A 24,279-nucleotide genomic window follows, 5' to 3' on the forward strand; every position below is an offset into this window, starting at 1 on the left:
ATAGTTTGCATAAAAACACAACGGGGCTGGGAATTTAGCTCAGTGTTTTCTTCGCCTGCTGCACAAGCTCAAGGACCCAAGTTCGATCCCCGGTACAAAACAAAACGAAACAAAACAAAAAAAACCCCACAATGAATCTAAAATATGAGACAGTACAATAGTAGATAAATTGAAAAACATTCTGAGATTCTTTTATTGTTCAAGAGGCATACAGTAATACTTAACTTTTATGTTAAAACTTGCATTTTAGAAACATACACATGCAGAAATCATGTTAAAATCTCAAGTGACTTATTCAAGATGTATATTATGTGTTTATTTCAAACAAATTAAGAGAATTCAGCAATGCATTTAAGATACTTAATGTTGTATGAGAAAGACACAATTTTATATAACAAAAGAAAACATATCAATCTTCTTAGCGATATCTAATTTCTCTTTCCTATATTTTTCTATCCTTTCTCCTTTACAGCCTTTGGAGAGGGAAAAGCTCCAGTGAACTTACTTGCTTCCTAGACTTTAAAAACCACCGTGCAGGGCTTTGCCAAAAACACATAAAACTAACAAAATCCATTATTCAACATACGCTGAGAACTCAAACAAGCATATGCAAACCTGCCAACACATGTGCTTTATGTTAAATCCACCCAACTTAGTCTCACTTACGTGGAAAAAAAAACTGCCTTGAAAAGAAAATAAATGTTACCAGAAAAATGTTTACATAGTTCCCATGCATAGTGCCTTCTGAAGAAGATACCATCTTTATTTCCTTGCTGTCAGCACATCAGTTTACAAGCATAAAAAAAATGAAGTGAAAACGGGAGGACTGTGATGAAAAATCAAAGTATCCAAGCTTGGCATTCAACCACCCAGGGAACAATTCATCTTCACATGTAAGAAGCATAAATTCACAAGATAAAAAAAGAGCAATTGTAAAGGAGATTATAGAATTCTTGTTGCTATTAAAAAGAAGAAAATAACCCAGCAGAATAAGGACAACAGAAAGGGAACATAATTAAGAAGCATAATTGTACTAAGAATAGGTCAAAGTACATTGTTTAAAACAAAAGAAAATACACAAACATCTTTTATTAATTTTTTAAAAAGAAATTAAAAAGCAGAAACAAAATTAATTTGTAGGCTTTGATAAGTCTTTCTTTAACAGTACTGTGTTGAGGATATATGAAGTGCACTAAGCTCTCAGGCTTTTAAGCACCAGCACCATACAGATTATTCCTGGGAAGAATAAGCTGGAGGGGCATCAGAGCCCACTGACATCTTTTGAAAAGGTACCAGTGTGGTTCTTTGTTTGCTCTGATGTATAGCCAACCAGCACAACAGTTGAATAATCTATCATGCTTCTCTATTTTTTTTTTTTCTCCAACAGTCAAGGCCCAAGAATGATGCTTTTGGGATCAGTATTTTCAAGCAGGTATAGTGTGTGTGGGGATAATTTTATTCTTCATCTGTGCACTAGAAGTTATCTGACAATGCAAGTCAAAACTATTAGAATACGTCAATCTCAAGTCATAGCTGAAATCCTTATTGCTTGTAGTTCCAACTGTCTATATAATATTAAATAAATCCTATAAGATGATATTAATATAATTGCTTAAGATCCAGCTGTTATATTTACCATGGCCTTATTTAATTAGTATTTGTTAAATATCTATTATTTTGAACAATAAGAGCAGAATAAATGAATCATGTGTGGATCATATGAGACTGGTGTTCAGAAAAACCAAGGATGAGGCATATGAGCCACATTATTTGACTTTACTCTCTTTGGCTCTGTTGCCTAATCTATGAAATGAGGTAAATAATAAATAAATGCCATAAATATCACAAAGAGTGGAATTAGGTGAAAATCAAAGGACAGAACATGATGAAATTGGGCTATTGACTATTGAGAGTTAGTTTAAACACCTACCCAGGTTACAAAAAGTGGATTTGCTTTACATTTTGCACATTTTCCTCTGTATGTGATTCTAACAACATCATGTGACTTCCATTTAAACACTTTCATTTGAAGAGAAAAATTTCAACGAAGGACAGAAACTTAATTTATTTTCAAAAATAGATATGCAGATTATCATACCAAGGGATACAATAACATAGAATTTTAAATACATTGTCTCTTTTACACAACTTTATTGAGATATAATTTGTATGTGACAAAACTTACCCTTAAATGCATATAACTGCTTTTAGTGATTTTTAATAAATTTGCAGATTTGTGCAGCCATTGCTAGAGTACAACTTTACAACACTGTTACTACTCCAGAAAGATCTTTCATGGCTATATTTAGTTAATCCATATTATAATTTCTAATCTCAAACCACAAATAATCTACTTTCTTTCTCCAAAGATTTGTCTTTTCTGGACATTTGATGTAAATTAATTTTACACTATGTAGTCAATTAATCTGGCTTCTTTAATTAGCACAATAATTTTTTATTTATATATATTTATTGGTACATTTTAGGTATAAAATACATTTACATTTATCATTCAGTGTTTGTACCAGAACATGATGTATCTTAGCTCTTATTTTTTCTCCCATTACCTGTGCACCCTTCACCCCTTCCACCCTTCCCTATTTACACAGAGTTTGATTCCATTTTTTTTTCTTATAGTTTTTCCTTTCCCTTCTTTCCTTTCCCCTTCCCCTCCAACATCCCCAAACCCTTGGACCTTTTCTTATTTCAAATTATCAATTATTCATTTTAATCATTTTCATCCTTATTTACACTTTCAATTTCTCACACTAGAGAAACTATTTGGTATTTACACATGTGTGTCCTATTTATTTCACTTAAGAGTATGGCCTCAATATGCATCCATTTAGCTATAAATGTCTCTAGTTTCTCATTCTTTATGGCTGAGTAGTACTCCATTTTATTTAAAAAAAACACATCTTCTTTATCCAGTTTCCAGTCGATGGGCACTTGGGCTGTTCCCAAGCTTTAGCTATTACAAACTGTGCCGCTATAAGCATAGGTGCACATATATCGCTGTGGTATGATTCTTTTAATTCTTTGGGGAAGATTCCCAGTAGGGGAATAGCTGGGTCAAATGGGAACTGTAGTCCTAGTTCTTTGAGGTATCTCCATATGGATTTCCACAGTGGTTGCACCAATCTACATTCCCACCAACAATGGAGAAGGGTTCCTTTCTCTCCACACCCCCACCAGCATTTGTTATTGGTTGATTTCTTGATAGCTACCATTCTTTCTGGGGTGAGGTGGAATCTCAGTGTTGTTTTCATCTGCATCTCTCGAAATGACCAGTGATGTTGAACATTTTTTCATATATTTATTTCCTGTTTTTACTTCTTTGTCTGAGAAATGTCTGTTCATTTTGGATGCCCATTTTTGAATTGGGTCTTTGAATTTGGGGGGCTTGATTTTTTTCAGTTCTTTATATATTCTTGATAGTAGACCTTTGTCTGAGGTACAGCTGCTAAATATTTCTTTCCACATTGTAGGTTGTCTCCTAGCTCTGTTAGTAGTTTCTCTTGCAGTGTAGAAGCTTTTTAATATGATGAGATCCCAGTTGTTGATTCTTTGTGCTAGCTCCTGTGCTACTGAAGATATGTTCATAAAGTCTTTTCCTATGCCAATGTCATTGACAGTTCTACCTAACTTATCTTCCAGCAAGTTTAGTGTTTCTGACTTATAATTTAGATATTTAATCTACTTCAATCTTAGTTTAGTGTGTGATGATAGGTATGGGTCTAGTTTTAATATCTGACAGGTTGAAATCAAGTTTTTCCAACACTATTTATTAAATAGGCTATCTTTCCTCCAATGAGGGTGGTTGGCTCCTTTGTCAAAGATGAGGTGGCTGAGTATGTCTGGAGTTGTTTCTGCATCTTCTAATCAATTCCACTGATCTTTGGGTCTGTTTCTTTGCCAGTACCATGCTGCTTTTATCACAGTAGATTTGTAGTATAGTTTCAAGTTGGGGATTGTGATACCCCTAGCCATGTCTCTGCTGCCTAGAATTGCTTTTACTATTCTAGGTTTCTTCTGCTTCCAAATGAATTTTTGGATTGTTTTCTCTAGTTCTGTGAAGTATATTGTTGGAATATCAATTGACATTGCTTTGAATCTATATAGTAGTTTTGGAAGTATGGCCATTTTCACTATATTGGTTCTTCCTACCCAGGAACATGGAATATCTTTCCATTTTCTCATATCCTCTTCAATCTCCTTCTTCAGAGTGCTGTAGCTTTCAGTGTAGAGGTCTTTTGCTTCCTTTGTTAGGTTGATTCTTAGATATTTCGTTTTTTTGATGCTATTGTAAAAGGAGTTATTTCCCGAATTTCTCTCTCAATGGGTCTGCTATTTGTGTATAAGAAGGCTATTGTTTTTTGAGTATTGACCTTGTATCCAGCTACTCTACTGAATCTGTCAATTAGGTCTAGAAGACTTTTGACTGAGTTTTTTGGGTCTTCTATGTAAAGTGTCATATCATCAGCAAATAATGACAGTTTCGCTTCTTCCTTTCCTATCTTTATTCCTTTTATTTCTTTCTCTTTTCTAATTGCTATGGCTAATGTTTCCAGAACGATATTGAACAGGAGTGTTGATAGTGGGCATCCTTGTCTTGTTCCTGATTTTAGCATGAAAGTTTTCAGTTTTTGACCATTTAGTATGATGTTGGTTGTAGGTCTTTCATAGATAGCCTTAATCAGGCTGAGATAAAGGCTTTCTATTCCAATTTTCTGTAGTGTTTTTATCATGAATGGGTGTTGGATTTTGTCAAATGCTTTTTCTGCATCTATTGAGATGATCACGTGGTTTTTGTCCTTGACTCTGTTAATATAGTGTAGTACATTTATTGATTTACATAAATTGAACCATCCTTAGCACAATAATTTCGAGGTTCATTAATGTTGTGGCATGTGTTAGTAGCTGATTAATTTTTTATTGCTAAATAGTATTCCACCTTATAGATAGATCAAATTTGTTTATTCCACCATCAGGTGATGGACATTTGGATCATTATCATTTATTTTCATGTTAAATCATGTGTCTATGGCTATCACTCATGATCCAGTTTTATTGGTATATTCTTGTCTATAGTACTTACTCAGACTTGGGAAAATTGGTTCAGGTTTAAAATCCCTAGTCTGAAAATCTGAAAACCAAATTGCTCCTAAATCTGAAACACTTAAGATCCAAGTAAACACTCAAAATATTTTAAATTTTAAAACAACTCAGATTTCAGATTTTAGGATCAGTGATGATCACCTGGTAAAATGCATGCAAATATTCCAAAATCTTAAAAACTTCCAAATTGGCAATACTTTAATCTCAAACGTTTTGGAAAACTTGCACTAAGGTATATATTTAGACTTTCTAGATGCTCAATTATTATTCTCAGGTTTCCAGGAAGAAGAAACAGAATTGCAGAATGATTAAAAGCACAGATTCTGGAAAAAAAAAAAAAGCACAGATTCTGGACTTGAATTCTTCAAATTTTCAACATTGTACTAATTCTAAATTAGGCAAGGAAGTTGTTAAATTTCTTGGTTTTCCTTAGTGTATAATAGGGATAATGTTTGCTTTACAAGCTTGTTTTAACAGTTAGATGATGTGAAACATACATAACTTAGTTCTCTCAAGATGTTAATTGTTATAACAACTATGCACCAGATTGTCATGGAAATAATAGTATAGTGCTAATAAAACATGATATTTAGAAGATATCTGAATCTATGTTACTACTAAGGGATGGAAACCTCACCCTTGACACACTATCAAAAACAAATGACATATTTTTATAAGGAAGGCCTCAAAATACTTATTTTCCAATCTATCCAGTAGCACACAGTCATTAGTTTGGGAAGAAACTGTCTAATATATGCTTGTTTTAAGATAGAGCATCACAGGGCCTAGAGGTAAACAGTAAAATTAAATTTCTTCCACTGAACACCCATTCTTCATTCACATCCTTTTGAACATAACAGTGGACACATGACATAAGAAAGGGTATAAAAAATAATAGAAAATGCAATTGTGTAACTTCACAGCTTAATTTGTTTATTCAATGAATATGGAGTACACATTAAGGACCACAAGTGGTTTTTAATAATTTAAAAACAGTAACTCATTTACTCTTCCTAATACTCCTAAGGAGTGGCATCTGCATATCATCTCTGCTTTCAGCTGGACTAAAAGACACAGACAGTGAGCAATCTGACCGACCCCACACTGCTGCTAAGTGCAGAGCTGATTCCATACCATGGAACCTGGCTCAAGGTTCACCTCAGTATCACATACTGGCCACTCCTTTTAGAAGAATTAGAAACATTTGAATGAAATTAAATGTATTCTTGGAAAAGAGAAGAGGAAGGATGAACACAGACCAGTTTCCTTCAACTATAAGAAAATATGAATGAAATATGCAGGTCTAAATTATCTTCCTTTCAGTTTCATTTTAAATACTTATATCCATTTTATGTGAATGATATTCTGAAAAACTTCAAGTTCATAAATTAAGTCCTAGAAAGGATCTCTAACTTGACTATTAAATGTGTATCATCTTTCTAAGTGACTATTCTTTTACTATTTGTGAAATGAGAAAACAGCAGATCTTATGTGGAAAACCAATCTTAATAGTTAAAAATCTTGCATAATTTATGTCCTTCTTAGAAGATCAAAGTGCATACTACCATTTGTTAACTTTTAATTACACAATTATTAGGTTTATATTTGCAAAAGATTAAAAATATGCAGGTAAATACCACACACTTCTTATATTAGCATACTTTTGTACAAATTGATGCTACAAAGTATAAAACATGGAATGATTAAGTCAGGCTAACTAGCATATTAATATTTTTATTAATACTTAAAAAGCTCTGCGAAATCCTGTTGTATAGAAACCTGACTACATGTATTTAACTCAGGATGTATGAAGTTTTTCACTACTGGTGTCTGCATTTCTCCTGTGTAACACCTGTTTATCTACATTGGACAGCGTTCTTCTAGATAGCTAACCAATCCATTAAAAATTAATATGTATCTCTCTGAAACCTTATCTAATATAATATCTGGGTTCTAAGACATGCAAAGCATGCCAATTAATAACATTTGACAACATAGGTAAATATAACAATGATATAATATGGTCATTAGTATTAACAATGATAATATACAAGGATTATTATAACAATGATAATAATATGGAGTAATATTAGCCAGAATTATCTCATTTGTGTCCAAAACATCAAAATAAGACATATTTATTAATTAAGACTTATTTTATAAATGAAGAAACTGTGCAATGTACTCCAAACATATAGTTAGTAAGGACTGAAGTTGGGTTCCAAATACAGAAACTCAAAATCCGTAATCCATAATAATCACACTGAACTTTTTCCCACTGTGTCCAAGGAAATTGGATCTTATAATATGTAGGATCTTTAACAAGAATGAACTAGGACATAGATAACAATATAACACTACCAAATAAACTCTAGGAATAGTAGATGTGGTTTATTCAACATACTCTGTTTATGATAACTGTTGGTACTTTTTCTTTTATAAAACTTTCTATATTTATATGTCTCTTTTTCTCTTCATTAAGGAGTCAGAAGATTAGAATATTTTTTCTTTTTCTATGTCTCAAAATAACTGCATGAACACATTTTCAAATGATGGTATATTTTGTAAATATGTAAAAATAATAAAATGCACCTGCAGTCAAAATATTACTTCATCTTACATTTCAATTTTCTACACAATGATTACTGCTACATTAATATCTAATTCCAAGTTATAAAAATGTGTTGCATTTGTGTCTTAGTTGCCAGTCTTGCTGCTGAGGCAAGATACCAACGCCCAAAGTTAGAGAAGGAAAGGTTTAAGGTAGCTCACAATTTGTAGAGGTTTCAGTTCATAGTAGGCTGGCTCCAAGGCAGGGTGGGACGGCAGAGGGGCATCGCAGAGGAGAAAAAGTCCATGGTGGGAAGAAGGCAGCAAAGCAGCAAGTGACCATAGCAGCCTTCTTTCTGGACCTTATATTCTGCCCTTAGGGAGGGTAGCACTCACACCCAGGCTAGGGCACCCTTAATCATAGCATCTCACTGAGAATTAATCCCAGCATCACAAAGTCTAGAACCAGCCACCTCTGAAACGCCCCATGAGCACATGAGGCTTTGGGGGGACATCTAGATACAAGACATAACAATTTGTAAATAAACAATTTGTATTTCTTTTTATTGTTCTTTTTTCTTCGTGCATACTGTTTATTTGTTTGTTTGAGATGGGGTCTCAGCCATGTAGTCCAGGCTGGCCTCAAAATCAGATAGCCCACCCAAAATGGCTTTGAACTTGTAGTGATCCTACCTCTCTGCCTCCTGAGTGCTGAGATTAGAGGGATGAACCACCACAAGCAGCTCTCTTTTGCATACTTTTCAAAATTCTTACATTAAGTTTCTGAAAAACAAATTCTATTTTTACATGCTGCCTTTTAAAAATAAAATCATTCAAAAAGTACTAGATGTAGAGTTTGAGAAGTTGCTAAAATAGGGAATACTGCTTATTATTTTTTAAAATTAATTTTATTGGTACATAATGACATAGTGATCACACTCAGCATAGGGAACTTGTAGCTGTACATAATATATCTTAATTCTTTTTTTCCCCATTTTTCTCCTTTCCCTTCAATCCTCCTTCCCCTATCCATTTATAGGACTTTGTTTCTGTTGTTTTCCTTCCATTCTTTTTTTATAACTCCTAGGCCTTTCCTTCCAATCTCCCTCTCCCTTCCCTTGTGCCACTTCCCATTTGAATAGTTTCTTTCTATTGTCTTTTTTAAAAAATGCACACTTGCCATGTTTTACTCTCAGGGGACAATATCAAAATAATGAGTAAGACATTTCTCTAGCTTTCTGCATCTTTTTTTATCTCTTAGAAATTACTCTAAAGTGTCTGAAGATGGAAAATTAAGAACAAACTGCTATAGGACCTATTTTCTTCACTCTCTATATACATGGTTACTTTTCGAGACTTTGAGGGTTCAATGAGAAGGGCAGATAAGGCCCATACTTTTACTGACTTTATATCTGACAAAATGGAAGAGACATCAAAGAAGTAAACAATGACATAACCAAAATTCCTCAGAGTGGTGCATGTCATAAAGACACTACAGATATTACGGTAAGAGAAAGTGTTGCACAGGGAGCCCAAGTATAGGATGAGGCAGATGTACATGGACAGCTGAAGCCCTGCTTAGAAGTCAGTGGAGGCACCTCTGAAGAAGTGACCCACGAAATGCTACAAAAAAGACAGAAATAAGCAGCCAGGTACACACTAAGTGGAATGGGTCCAGGAAGCTCAAAAACAAAAACAAAACACTCTATGGCCAAGTGTTGGGCAGGAGCATCAGAGAATGATAAAAGATGAGATCTACGGTCAAAAGGTATCACAGTGGACTGATCACAAGATATGCAGCCAACTCAAGGAGAATGACAGAATCCTAGTCACAATGGATAGCCATAAACATCTTCAATGCAGTATGTTATAGATCTTTCCATATTTGAAAAAAGAATCACTTTGTTGAAAGGAAAATGAATGATAGAAAAACAAGAGAAAGAACATTCTGGTTATTGAAAGATGAAGATGGTGAGATGCCTCAGTTATTTTCTTGAGACTGGGACACACTAACACTCATAATTTAAAGGAAGTGAGGTTTATTTTGGATCATGGTTTTTAGAGGTTTTCACCCACAGTCATCAGGCTCCATGGCAAAAGAAGCTTGGTGGAAGGAAGGGCCTGTGAGGAGGACAGCTGCTTATCCAAGGGCAGCCAGGAAAGAAAGCAAGAAGGGAGTTGCTGTGGACAAAAATGCACCCTTCTGTGTCATTCTCCCAGTGGCCACCTGTTCTAACCAGGCCCTCCTCCTCATAGCACATTCAACTATGGACTCATCTGTATATTATTCTTCCACATTCATGAGGATTGGGGGGAGCATTTTAGAATCTGAAGGTATGCTTTTTTGAGGGATAGGGAAGGAGGTAGGGTGGAAGAGATGAGATCTTGGTATGTAGCAAAGGGTGGTCTCAAACTCCTCACTCAAATGATACTCCTGTATCAGGCTCCCAAGTGTTGGGCCTATGGGCACAGGCATTGTGAACCCCTGAAGACTTGCTCTGGCATCTTTATTTTAAGATACCTCCTCTATACCAATGAAGGTGATGGATGGGCTCAGGGCAGCGGTCTTGGTCTAAGATATAAATTTGGGGATTGTTCACACATAGCTGGTACTTAAAGATATGAAACAAAATGAGATCAGCATTGAGTGGGTTGGGAAGTATAGAAAGAGAAAGGCGGCAGGAAAGTCTTGAGGGAGAGAAGGGGAGATTAGGGAGGGAGGAAACCTCAACAGTCAAGGTTGAGAAAACAAGACAAATTCAATAAAAAACACTAATGAGGGGTGACCAGTGAGTTAAAAGAGAAAGTGTAAATCTTCCTATTCTATGTACAGAACCTTGACAGATAACATTCTAGCAACAATAACTAAAAAGTAGCACTCTCTGTCATTTTCATATACTACATCACTGCTATGTTTCTTCACCAACCTACATCATATAGCTGGCAACTTGTCTGCTGATAAGGCTGGGTCTAAACAATTATTCTTGAAATGCTTTCTGCAGTTGTTTTGATTTGTTGACACAAATCAAGCAATCTTGCCTCAAAACCACATTTTTCTGCAGGGTTCAATCACTGTGCTCATCTGAGGAGAACTGCAACATAATCTCAAAGTTGATCTGCTTGTTTATCCACTGCACTGAAGGCTTTGTCATCATATGCTCTGTAATTCTTTATTGTTATCACACTCAAGGTGACTCTTGGTAGCAAATAAATTTAAGATAAATTCTTATTATAAAATTGCATAATCTTGCAAAAGTTCTAATACCTATTCCTGATATTCTTCTTTTTATTTAACTATAATAGCCAACCATGACTTGTCAGTTTGTGGTACATTCTGTCTTCAGCAATTCAGATCATTATTGAACAACACTTGTTTTAGTTTTGAGCCACAATAATTTTAGTACCTCTCCATGATCACCACCCATAATTTCATAAAACTAAATTTTAGTAACTCTCATCCTGTCTCCAACTCAAATAAAGATAAATTCTTTTATCTAAAATACTATTTACTTTTTTTCTATATTTAAAAAAAAATCTTTTACTGTACTGGCAGTACACTAAGGACAGACATATGCCTTACTACTCTTTTAATCTCTTATTTCTAGCAGGGTCCAGTACAATGAACATGTTCAAAAAGTTTTCAGTGAGTGAGTGAATCAAAAAATCTTTTAGAATACTTGAAACTGTTAATTTTTAGTTTGATAAAATCAGTAAAGATATTAAAGAACTGTAACACCAAATCAGCCCGCTGAAGACAGGCAGGTTTGTGGAGGCCCTACCGAGGTCGTGAGTTATGCAGAACATGCCGAATCAGCCCGTGCCCCAGCAACAATCCACTGGACCACCCCCCTGAACGCTCATCTGTACAGCCACCTGGTTCCTCACTACAAAGACACAGAGGACACCGGACCACCAGACCATGGTACTGAGTCCTGCAGCTACCAGCCCAGAGGTAGGGGCTTCTGAGCCACAGTCCCAATGCTCCTGGTTCAGAGGAAGGGGCTTCGTGGCCACCATCCTCCATCGCTCCCAGCCCAGGGGAAGGGGCTTCTGAGCTGCTGTCCCACTGCTCCTGGTCCAGAGGAAGGGGCTTTGTGACCACCATCACTCCCGTTGCTCCTAGCACACAGGAAAGGGCTTTTGGGCCACCATTCCTACTGCTGCTCCCAGCCCCTGTCCCACCTCTCCCAGCTCAGAGGAGGTGAGCCTCGTGGGTGCCAAAAGCACCCCCGTGCTCCGCAAGTCAAAATGAGAAAACATGTAAATAAGTCTCAAAACCAGACTTCAAGATCACCTAGAGCAAATAAAAAAGGGAAATGAGATGGAACACTCTGATACTCAACCAGCTGGACCCACTGAACTGGCAACAGAAGGGGATCTGGAAAAAATGAAATCAGAAATAATTTCTCAGATAACAGGAGAAATTGTGCTCCTAGTGCAAGACATGACTAATAAATCTAGAGAGCACCTGAGGAACATGATGGAATCCCAACATAGGAAACAAATGGAAATCATAAAACAGATGCAAATAGATTTTCAGGAGATGAAAAACTCCATTGAAAGTCTACACAGCAGAAGGAGCCAATGTCAGGATAGAATTTCAGATAAAGAAGATAAGATTGCAATTAATGACCAGGAAAAGAAATATTGCATCAAAATTATAAGGGAGCATGAGAAATCAATCCAGCAGCTGCTAGACGATGCAAAGAAGAATAACATAGGACTGATCAGAGTCCATGAAGAAACAGGAGAGAGTGCAGATGACATAAAAAAACTCTTCATAGAAGTAATGGCAGAAAACTTCCCAATCAGGAGAAAAGAACTTGACATACAGATAAGTGAGGCATATAGGACTCCAAATAGCCTTGATCAAAAAAAAACTACACATAGGCATATAATTGTTAAGATTCCAGAAACTCAACAGAAGAACAAAGTTCTCCAAGCAGTCAGAGAAAAGAAAAAACTCACGTACAAAGGAAAGCTCACCAGAATCACAGCAGACTTCTCAACACAAACCATCAAGGCAAGAAGAGCTTGGAGTGACATATTCCAAGCCCTAAAGGAAAACAGCCTCCAACCTAGATTGATGTACCCTGCAAAACTATCTTTCAAAATGGATGGAGAAATAAGATACTTTCATGACAAAGAGCACCTTAGGAACTTTGAGAACACCAAACCAGCACTCCAAAAACATTTGACACAATATCCTAGGAACAGACATTGAGGATCACAACCCCAGGAAGCAAAGCACAATGAACCCATCTGGCATGACAAGAAATTAAATGTAAAGGGGGAGAACCCAACAAAAGGAAAAAGTCATGGCAATGACAAGTCAATATGTTTCAGTTATAACCATCAACGTTAATGGTCTCAGTTCACCAATCAAAAGAAATAGGCAGAATGGGTCAAGAAGCAAAATCCAACAATATGCTGCATACAAGAAACACACTTAATTCAAAAGGAAACTCATAGACTGAAAGTTAAAGGGTGGAAAATAATACTCCATGCGATGGGAACCCCCCAAAAAAGCAGGAGTAGCTATCCTCTTTGCAGATCAAGTAGATTTCAAACCAACACTGATTAAGGAAGACGAAGAAGGATACTAAATCCTTGTAAAGGGAACAATCCAAGAGGAAGAGATGACAATCATAAATATCTATGCACCAAACACCAGTGCACCCAACTATATAAAACAAATACTAACGGACATGAAAAGTCATATATGCACTAATACAATTGTAGTGGGGGACCTCAACACCCCACTGTCACAAATAGATAGATCAACTAGACTAAAAATAAGTAATGAAATACTAGAACTCAATCAAACTCTTGAACAAATAAACTTAACAGATGTTTACAGAGTCTTCCACACCACAAAATCAGAATACACATTCTTCTCAGCTGCACAAGGGTCAGTCTCCAAAATAGACCACGTACTCACACATAGAACATGTTTAAGTAAGTGCAAAGGAACTGAATTTATCCCCTGTATACTATCAGACCATAGTGTGATGAAATTGGAGATCCATAGCAAAAGAAACTTGAAAAATTTCATAAACACATGGAAATTGAACAACACACTTTTGAATAACCAATGGGTCATGGAGGAAATTAAAGATCCGACAGTTCCATCAATTAAATGACAATGACAATACAACATATTGGAATCTATGGGACACAATGAAAGCAGTCTTATGAGGGAATTTCATAGCAGTGAATACGCATATTAGGAAAAAAGAACGAGCCCAATTAAACAACCTGATGCTGAACCTCAAGCTTCTAGAAAAAGAAGAGCAGGAAAACCCCAGAGCTCATACAAGGGAGGAAATTCTAAAGATCAGAGGAGAAATCAATGCAATGGAGACTAAGAGAATGATACAAAAAATCAATGAAGTCAAGAGTTGGTTCTTCAAAAGAATCAACAAAATTGACAAACCCTTAACCAACCTTATCAGAAAAAGGAAAGAAAAGGCCCACATCTATACAATTAGGAATGAAAAGGCTGAAATTACAACAGACCCAGCAGAAATCCAGAGGATCATCAATACCTACTTCCAGAGCCTATGCGCCAATAAGATGGAAAACATAGAAGAAATAGACAGATTTCAAGATACATATGAATTACCAAAGTTGAATGAAGAAGACCTAAAAATTCTGAACAACCCAATATTAACCAATGAAATTGAAAATGTAATTAAAAACTTATCAACTAAGAAAAGCTTGGGCTCTGATGGCTTCACTGCTGAATTCTACAAGACATTTAGAGAGGAACTGCTGCCACTACTGTTTAAACACTTCAATGAAATTGAAAGGGAAGCAATACTCCCAAATTCATTCCTGGAAGCAAGCATCACCTTTATCCCCAAAGCAGAGAAAGACCCAACCAAAAAGGAGAACTATAGGCCTATCTAACTAATGAACATAGATGCAAAAATCCTTAATAAGATACTGGCAAACAGAATGCAGAAGATCATCAAGGAGATCATACACCCTGATCAAGTGGGATTCATCCCAGGGATGCAGGGATGGTTCAATATATGCAAATCAATCAATGTAATACACTATATCAATAGAGCCAAGGGGATAAAAACCAAATCATTATCTCCATAGATGCAGAAAAAGCATTTGACAAAATCCAACATGCATTTATGATAAAAACCCTACAAAAAATTGGAATAGATTATCTCTACCTCAAACTGATAAAAGCCATCTATGAAAAACCAACAGCCAATATCATACTAAATGGTCTAAAACTGAAATCCTTCACACTAAAATCAGGAACAAGACAAGGATGTCCACTACCACCACTCTTGTTCAATATTGTTCTGGAAACATTAGCCACGGCACTTAGACAAGAGAAAGAAATAAAAGAAATAAAGATAGGAAATGAAGAAGTCAAATTGTTGTTATTTGCAGATGACATGCTACTCTATATAGAAGTCCCCAAGAACTCCACCAAAAGTCTTCTAGACTTAATAACCAAATTCAGTCAAGTAGCTGGTTACAAGGTCAACACACAAAAATCAATAGCTTTCCTCTACACCAAAGACAGACTCACTGAGGGGGAAATAGGGCAAATAATTCCTTTCACAATAGCATCCAAAAAACTGAAATACCTAGGACTCAACCTAAAGAAAGAAATCAAAGACCTCTTCTCCAAAAACTATGGCACTCTGAAAAGAGAGATTGAAGATGATATCAGAAAATGGGCAGACATCCCCTGCTCCTGGGTAGGAAGGATTAATATAGTGAAAATGGCCATACTCCCAAAACTGCTATATAGATTTAATGCAATTCCAATTGAGATCCCAGCAGCATACTTCATGGACCTTGAGAAAACAATCCAAAAATTCATTTGGAACAAGAAGAGACCCAGAATATCATAAGCAATGCTAGGTAACAGAGACATGGCAGGGGATATCACAATCCCCAATCTGCAACTATACTACAAAGCTACTGTGATAAAAACAGCACGGTACGGGCAAAGAAACAGGCTTGAGGACCAGTGGAACAGATTAGAAGATGCAGAAACAATGTCAGATATGCTCAGCCATCTCATCTTTGATAAAGGAGCCAAACACCCTCACTGGAGGAAAGATAGTCTCTTTAATAAATGGTGCTGGGAAAATTGGGCTTCAACTTGCCAAAGATTAAAGCTAGACCCATATCTCTCACCATGCACTAAACTAAAATCAAAATGGATTAAAGATCTAAATATTAAAATAGAAACTCTGAACCAGTTGGAACAGAGGTTAGGTAGAATTCTTGAAGACATTGGTGTAGGAAAAGATTTTATGAACAAAACCTCAGTTGCCTGTGAACTAGCACAAACAATCAACAAGTGGGATCTCTTCTTATTAAAAGACTTCTGCACAGCAAGAGAAACCACCAGCAGTGTGAAGAGACAACCCACAATGTGGGAAAAAATCTTCACCTGCTCTTCCTCAGACAAAGATCTACTATCTCGAATCTATAAAGAACTTAAAAAGATCAGACCCCCCAAATTTAAAGACCCAATCTGAAAATGGGCATCTGAAATGAACAGACATTTCTCAGACAAAGAAGTAGAAATAGCAAATAAATACATGAAAAAATGTTCAACATCACTGGTCATTCGAGAGATGCAAATGAAAACAATGCTGACATCCACTTCACTCCAGAAAGAATGGCTGCTATCATGAAATCCACCAATAAGAAATGCTGGTGGGGCTGTGGGGAAAGAGGAACCCTGCTCCACTGCTGGTGGGAATGTAGACTGGTGCAACCACTGTGGAAATCAGTATGGAGATACCTCAAAGAACTAGGTCTGGAAGTCCCATTTAACCCAACTATTCCCCTGCTGGGGATCTTCCCCAAAGAATTAAAAGAATCATACCACAGTGATATATGTGCACCCATGTTCATAGCAGCACAGTTTGTAATAGCTAAAACTTGGAAACAGCCCAAATACCCATCAACTGGAGACTGGATAAAGAAAATGTGTTTTTTTTTTAATAAAATGTAGTACTACTCAGCCATAAAAAATGAGAAATTAGAGACATTTATAGCTAAGTGGATGCACATTGAGGCAATACTCTTAAGTGAAATAAATAGGACACACATGTATAAATACTGAATAGTTTCTCTGGTGTGAGAAACTGAAAGTGTAAATAAGGACTAAAATGTATAATAGGTAAAGTGAAATAGGAAGAAAAGGGGCAAAGTGGAAGGAAGTGGGAGGACTAGGGGAAATGATAGAAAGGATTGGGATTAATATGAGAAAATGGAAAAATAGGAACAAAATCTTTGTAAATAGGGAGGAATGGAGGGGTTGAAGGGAGGGCTGGGCAAGGGTGAAAAATAAGAACCAAGAGAGACTATGTAAACGTACAAACTTCCAATTATGAATGTCATTATATTGTATACCTAAAGTGTACCAATTATTAGAATGAATAATTGATAATGGAAAATAGGAAGAAAGGGTCCAAAGGGGTAGGGGTGGTGGGAGGGGCAGGGGAAAGGAAAGAAGGGAAAGGAAAAATGCTGAGAAATGGAAAAAATGGAAATAAAGTCTTTGTAAATAGGGAAGGGTGGAGGGGGTGAAGGGAGGGCTAGGAATGGAGAAAAAATAAGAACCAAGATGCATTATGTAAAGGTACAGTTCCCAATGAGAAATGCAATTGTGTTGTATACCTAAAATGTACCAACAAAAGAATTTTTAAAAAGTACTGTTTTATTATAGTTTAAATTGGGTATTTAGTAGAAATTTTCCTATTGCTGACATTCAGTAAGCTCCTCAAGTTTCTGTATTTCCCTTTTACTATGGTATATAATTTTCATTAGTATGTTAGAATATAATAACCCATTTTTAGTGACAACTGCTATTGAATTGAACTCTAATTGTTTTAATCTTCAGGAACTACCAATGTGATTAAAATCACTCCTACATTAAGTGGCAGGTTTTGTGTTTTGCACAATGCAGTAAATACTTTAGATATTTTAAGAAAATTTACAATCCCTATAATAATCATGGGAAGACATTGCAAATTCTTTACTACTATCTTTAGGAGTCAACTTTATAATGGCTTTATCAGTGAATTCATCACTTTTAATCAACCAAATTTAGTTGAGATAAGCATTTAGATTTTTTCCTATAAAAACTGTAACCAAGTTTAAAGGTTTCTCTCACTGTTTGATAAGTACACCAGTGATCTAAAGGGAATAAAATACTTCATCTGAGGAGATAACAGGGAATCATGTAATATCTAGAGGCAGTGGCTTCTGAGTATATTGCCAAATTGGCACTAACTTTCCAACTTCAAACAACATGTGCATCAATCTAACGCCTTCTAGGTAAAGATGGATATTGTATGATTGTAGGTCATTAAGATTTTATACTGGCCCTACAGCATTCCTTTTCTATTTTTTTCTATAAAAGCCATATCAAACATAATACATGGGAAATGTATACTGAACTGTCTGTTACATTAAGCTAGCTGAAACTTTTAGGAACTCCATTTGAATATATAAATTGTGAAATATTAATTGGGAAGTTAATATTTGTGCTAGAGTTTGAAATTGAGAAATCTTAAATTTTCACAACATATTTTAAAATTGGATAGTTAATTAATTTCTTGGTGAATTCACATTATTTTTAAAAGTAAAGAAAGAAAACAAAAATTTCAAATATTTCTAATGGGTCCTGCTTATCAGCAATATTATATAGAGGGATTTAAATTTTTTCTTTTATTATCCTAATATAGTCAATAATTTAGCCTTACTTTCCACAGTGTAGTTTTCCATTTAACATGATGTAGAATAATTTCTTTTTTACTTAATCCAATTAGAATTTGATTGAGAAATATAACTAAGTTCTAAATAACATTCCCTCTTGTTTTACAATTAGAACACATTAAAACAAAGAACTAACTCAAGAAGCATCTCCTAAAAACTGATAAAGTATAATTACTATATTCTTTTTTTTTTTGGTACCAGGGATCGAACTCGGGTCCTTGCACTTGCGCAGCAGGTGGCGAAACCACTGAGCTAAATCCCCGGCCCTAATTACTATATTCTTACAAGTTATTAATTGCAATTTCACATCTACTGTACATTCATATAGAAACATTTTTAACAGGTGCTCAACTACAAAAGCAATACTACCCACAAGAAGTCATTTCAAATAATGTTCTTAAACAGAAGGATATAATTAGCTGATTGAATAAAAAGAGTGATTGTAAACATGTCAGTATATCTCCAGTGCTTAGCATTACCCACACTTTTTATTTTAGGTTCTACATATAATAAGTTTGTTTTTTATATCCAATAGTTGGCTGATCATGGCTTCTTCAAGATATGGATGTAAAAAAACTTAGTATCCACATTTAACATAAACAATAATGAGTCCTATGTAGATAGGAAAGTTGAAATTATTGTTTGAGAAGCATCAGAAATTAATAAGCAATAAATCCATATTATTTCATCTATAGAAAAATATTAAGACCAATAAAACCCTTTCTTGCAGCGTCTTATGATAAGAAAAGAGAAAAATGCAACAAAAGAATGTTGACCTTGACTGTACATGTTTTCTCTTCATCAGAAATTCACAGCTGTTAAGAGTAAAAAATCCTTGGGCTGGGAATTTAGCTCAGTGGTTCCGCTTCCTGCCTCGCAAGCACAAGGTCCAGAGTTCGATGACCGGTACCAAAAAAAAAAAAAGTGCTATATAAGAGTAAAAATCCTTCTCTCGGTCACACATGGTGTAATGAAGACTATCCCTGAATTATGAAGGGGTTCTATGTATCAAAAATCTATCTTTGAGAAACAAGTGAGCATTGACTTAGTATTTGGTTAATAGTACACCTTTTCAGGAATTTTTAATTGCCCATTTAATTTCTCACAGTCAATACATAGAAGATAAATTATCAAAATGTAAACTAATTTTTGATAGAATATTCTAACATGAACGCATGAATCCTGACAAATTAAAATTTAAATCTTTTCATTTAAAAATGCCATAAATATTCTATAAAATATCTTTGGAATCCTAAAAGCACAATAAATATAGATGAAATTCATGATATTTATTGCAATTATTTTCCTCTGTGGCATTTAAACTTAAAACACAAAGTGAAAATATGACATTTATATAACTAGCATTGGAATTGTTATTCATAGCCATTATTTAGTAACTTTAATATCCAATGATATCTATTGTTAATCACAACTTTTGTTCATATTTTGAGTAGGAAATGATATGTTGGACTTGCATGTTTCTTAGAGTCCTGATATATGCTGTCCAAGTTCCTGAAAACAGTATGCCAAGGTGGGGCTGACCTTCTCAGGCACTTCCTGGTGTCCTGGTGTCACTGTCTGCCTGCAGCACTGTTTCCCTGATTCATCATGTGGGGAAGTGGGAGTAGATTATGGAGCTTCTGTTAAAGAAATTAGAAAGCCTTTAAATATCGTATATTTACTTTAGAGTTTCCAAAAACATCAAACCGAACAAGGTGCAAGAAATTATGAATGGAGTGGAGGGTGTTAGCAAGTATGAAGCACAGGGTGTAATGACAAGATTTGTACATGGATGGACGAGAGGAGGAGTCAACACACGAACTTATCTATGAAAGAAATGCATGTGAGGTACCACATATTGTGAGTGCAACATGAGAAATCTGAGTACAGATCAATCAATCAAGTTTTCAAGAACTAAGCATATATTTTTTTCTGAGAACAATATTAGATCAAACATTACTAACTTTCTTAAGATTAACACTGAGCTATCACTATTTAGTACTGCTGCTTACACAGATAAATTAGGACTAGTTCTAGGGACAATAATTGGGAAGAAAAGGGGCAGAAAGAGCAGTCAACTATGAAACAGAAAATAATATACAAACACCCCAGATGGTGTGGTGGTGCAGAGTAGCCCTTAAAAACAAGAGGACTATGCTCAGATACTTGACTGCAAGTCTTATCTAATGAAACCTAAGCTTACTGTTTGCGGTACCAATGGGTTGAGCCAATCTCAGAGAATCATACTCTGAAGTGATGTTAACAAAAACCACACTAAATCTGAATGATGAAGTCTTAAGACAGAGATAAATGATCTCCCGGTTGGTGACACTCTGAAGATGCTAAGTCTCAAAGGGCAGTTGGAGGTCACAGGCTGTGAGATTGTGCTTAACCCAGATGTGCTAGACTGCTGCTCCTGGGGTGGAGGTGGGGTCTGTCCTCGTCCCTGCCTTGTACCAAGTGCAAGAGGTGCTGTACTTAGGAATTGTTTAAAATAGATATGAATAAGAGGATAAGAGCTTAAGCTGCTTAGTTTACTCACTTATTCACTCACATTTTCATTAGCTACTTATTGGATACCATGATAGTCAGTACTAATAAGGTAGAGATGAGTGAGAAAGTGCTTTCCTCAGAGAGCTCAGAAGAGCCAGCCTACGGTGTGAATTAAGGACTGACACAGTTTTCTCAGTTTTTTGCTGCTTCCAATGCTATTACTGACTTTCTTTATCAACAGTAACCTGGAATACTTAGTAGAGAAGAACAGAAGTTTACATTTTAATGAACTGAAAGTATTTAACTTCATCTGTTCATAAATACTTTCAGCAAATACTAGTTGAGCACCAACTATGTGCTAAGAACCCTTGTAATTGTTGAGAATATGAAAATAAATAAAATGTACAGAATCCCTGTCTACACATTGTGCATATAGGATTATAGCAAATATTTCTATTAATAATTAATTATAAAGTTTGTAACATTCTAATTTAAAATAGTAACCTCATAAATAGGATTGTATAGGCATTATTAGTATTAATTCTATGTTAAATCATTTAATAAAATCGAGTCAAAAATCAGGACAGTAATCAAATTTTCCAATCAGATTTCATATTAAATCTATATTGAGTACTCCTAACAGTACTGAAAGAAATCAGAGATTTATAAAATTATAATCCTAAAGTGGAAAATCACTTCAAAATGATAAAAATTATACTCACACTGTATTAATACTTTTGAAGGAATTTACATACTTCTGTTCTCCCCTGCCCCCCAAAATATGCTTATTAAAAATAAACATAAAAAATCCATTAGGGCCTGGGGAAGGAAATATAGATTTTTCTCGTGAACACTAATGTTTTCTTCAGCCCTTATAATAAGACACAGGAGAATGGGGGTAGAGGTACAGCTTCGACAGTCATATTCAGTGTGTCATGACAGCAAGGTGTTTACTCCCCTGTGCCTCACTTTTTCCCCAAAAAGAAGCACCAGCTTCATGGAGTTAAAGTGAGAAATAAGTTCATATATTAAAAGGATTTAATACTTTTAAAGCTCTTGTTTATGTTGAAAGAGTACTACATGAGCAACACAGGTCAGAGTCTTTACTGACAGAGGTTTTCCAAACATTGTGAATGGAGAATTGGGAAGCTGATACTGAAGCTTGACCATTTATCCATAGCACATATGCTCCATATTGCAATGGTCTGCAATACCAAGATGCAATAGGTGGTGTGCACAAGTTCTTCCTTGCAGCAGAGTACAAGAACAAAATTCTAAGTGTACTGCCAGATTCCCCCGGCTTCATAATTACCACCACTTTTTCCATGTTGACAGCAGAGATTCTGTTCTGCTCCTTGGCTGTGATTATCTGGCTTTGCACAGTGGAAAAACCTATCACCAAAGCATTCCAGCCATAACTTGTGAACTTATTCAGCAATAGAATTTTCCTGCCAACCACGAGCTGAACAATTGCTTCCTTCATTCCCCTCATGTGTCTTAGACAGTCTCAGACTAGGTTAACCAAACTAAAGAAGAAGTTTTGAAAATTATCTGATAAATGTTTGAAGGGAGTCATTCAACTGTATTTCAATTACCCAGAGGATTATCCAGTGTGGAAGGAAAACATCTAAACACTATGCTTGGCATTTGCTGTTAAGAAACAACAAAGGATAATTTGTTAGAGGGGAGAGTACCAACCTGAATTCTTGACAAACGCATTTACATTTTTAGCCTTTGGAGAATTAATCAACAACCACAATCTTTTTTGATAACTCCACCCTGGGCATTTACTTATCTGTCCAACAAGATGCAAAAGGCACACAGTATAAGAACTGAATGCTAAATAGATTTCTCAAGAATTAAGTTTTACACAGAGCTTGCCACAGTACCTTGTATCTCTCACCATCAATGATATGGCTTGGTAAAATCTGTACATGCACAGGGTCACAGTGTGCTTATAGAAGAAAAAATATATCTTTGCAATAAACCATCAGATTTATCCATAATCAAACATACACCCATAGCCCACAAGCTACAAACATCCATCAGTTGAATGAATGTGTGTGAAAACGCTTTCCTAAGGAAAGCTCTATTCAAACAGCAATCATTTTTTCAACTGGCTGAACTAAAAGTTCCTTCAGGGAAATGATAACGTCTTACTTATCTTTGTAGTAGGGGCCTCTGAAAATCAAAGACAATCTGTTTATCGGGTAAATTCACCTAATTAACGCTCAGTTCTAAGACTGCAGGACAGAAAGAAATCGGGATAGTCCATATTTTTAAATAAGCCATGTGCCTGTGTATAAACAGTTAAAATAAAGTTCAATTACATTTTAATGGCCATCATTTAAATGTTGTTAGTAACTTAAAGAAAGAGTATTTATCAAGTATCTGCATATCACTATATTGTTGAAGTTGAACAAAGATCTCAGGAAAGCCTACAATATAAATAGATTTTTGAAATTGATCATATATTTAAAGCACCTATATGTTTGGATTATGTTTTATTTTGTCCCAAATGGAAGTCTACATGTAAATTATTTGGTAATATCTTTGTGTTGATTAATTTATAAATTTTAGTCATATGCATAAATAATTACTAAAAAATACTAGGCATGACCTCTGTAAAACAAAACATTTCAAGATTTAAGGAAAGAAAAAAAACAAGAAAAAATAAATTTATAAGCTTTCAAGTTTTAATTTCAGCTAAAGTATGTACAAAATGGTAATATAATACCTAATTATAAAACCTAATATTTTATATTTATAAAATACTAATTTCAGTTTTATATATTCTGTGATTACTAAAAACGTTGGCAATGAAATAACAAAACAAGATCTTTGCTTTAAAATGAATGCTTTTCTAGATTTTCTTCACTTTCCTCAGACCGTGCAAGATGCCTTTTAGCCATAATCCTTGTGTTAATGATAGTAATCAACTGCATGGTATGCTTTTAATTTGTGCTGGACTATTAGCTGCACTATTTACCTGGAATCTTCATAAAGTATGAGCAGCACTCATCTATCTTTGTCCAATAAGAGTTTAAACTACAGAAAACAGTACAGTTACAGTAACTTCTTAATCAATCCATCACTTCAGTGAACTGCAAATTCTGTATGAGCTTTCAGGATCAAAATCTGCCTGATCACGTGGACTCAACCTCAAAGGAAAATATGCATTGATACTCATAAAAGATCACTTTAAGGGGTTTTGGAAGTAATGTTATATATATACTTCACTAATATTTATTAGCATCTTAGCATCTTAGTTTCAAAGAGAATAAAATCAAATAGCCTGTATGTTTCGGGGTTTTTTTAAGTGTATTTAAACTTAATATTACCTGA

General features: G+C 35.2%; 1 protein-coding gene across 14 annotated transcripts in view; it reads right to left on the reverse strand.

Annotated features, from left to right (window-relative positions):
* Prr16 (proline rich 16) overlaps positions 1 to 24,279 on the reverse strand; it is a 344,117-nt gene that overhangs the window by 191,265 nt on the left and 128,573 nt on the right. For 3 of the 14 annotated variants that reach the window (XR_015444705.1, XR_015444701.1, XR_015444704.1), the window contains one exon: positions 19,984 to 20,081. The exons of the other annotated variants lie outside the window; for them this stretch is intronic. The gene's annotated coding sequence lies outside the window, so the exon portion shown is untranslated. The remainder of the gene's footprint in view (positions 1 to 19,983; positions 20,082 to 24,279) is intronic. 14 annotated transcript variants of the gene reach the window in all.

The sequence above is a fragment of the Heterocephalus glaber genome, unplaced genomic scaffold (assembly GCF_053883595.1).
Source record: "Heterocephalus glaber isolate CG9 unplaced genomic scaffold, H.glaber_assembly_v1.0 deba00001606, whole genome shotgun sequence".
Lineage (NCBI taxonomy): Eukaryota > Metazoa > Chordata > Mammalia > Rodentia > Bathyergidae > Heterocephalus > Heterocephalus glaber.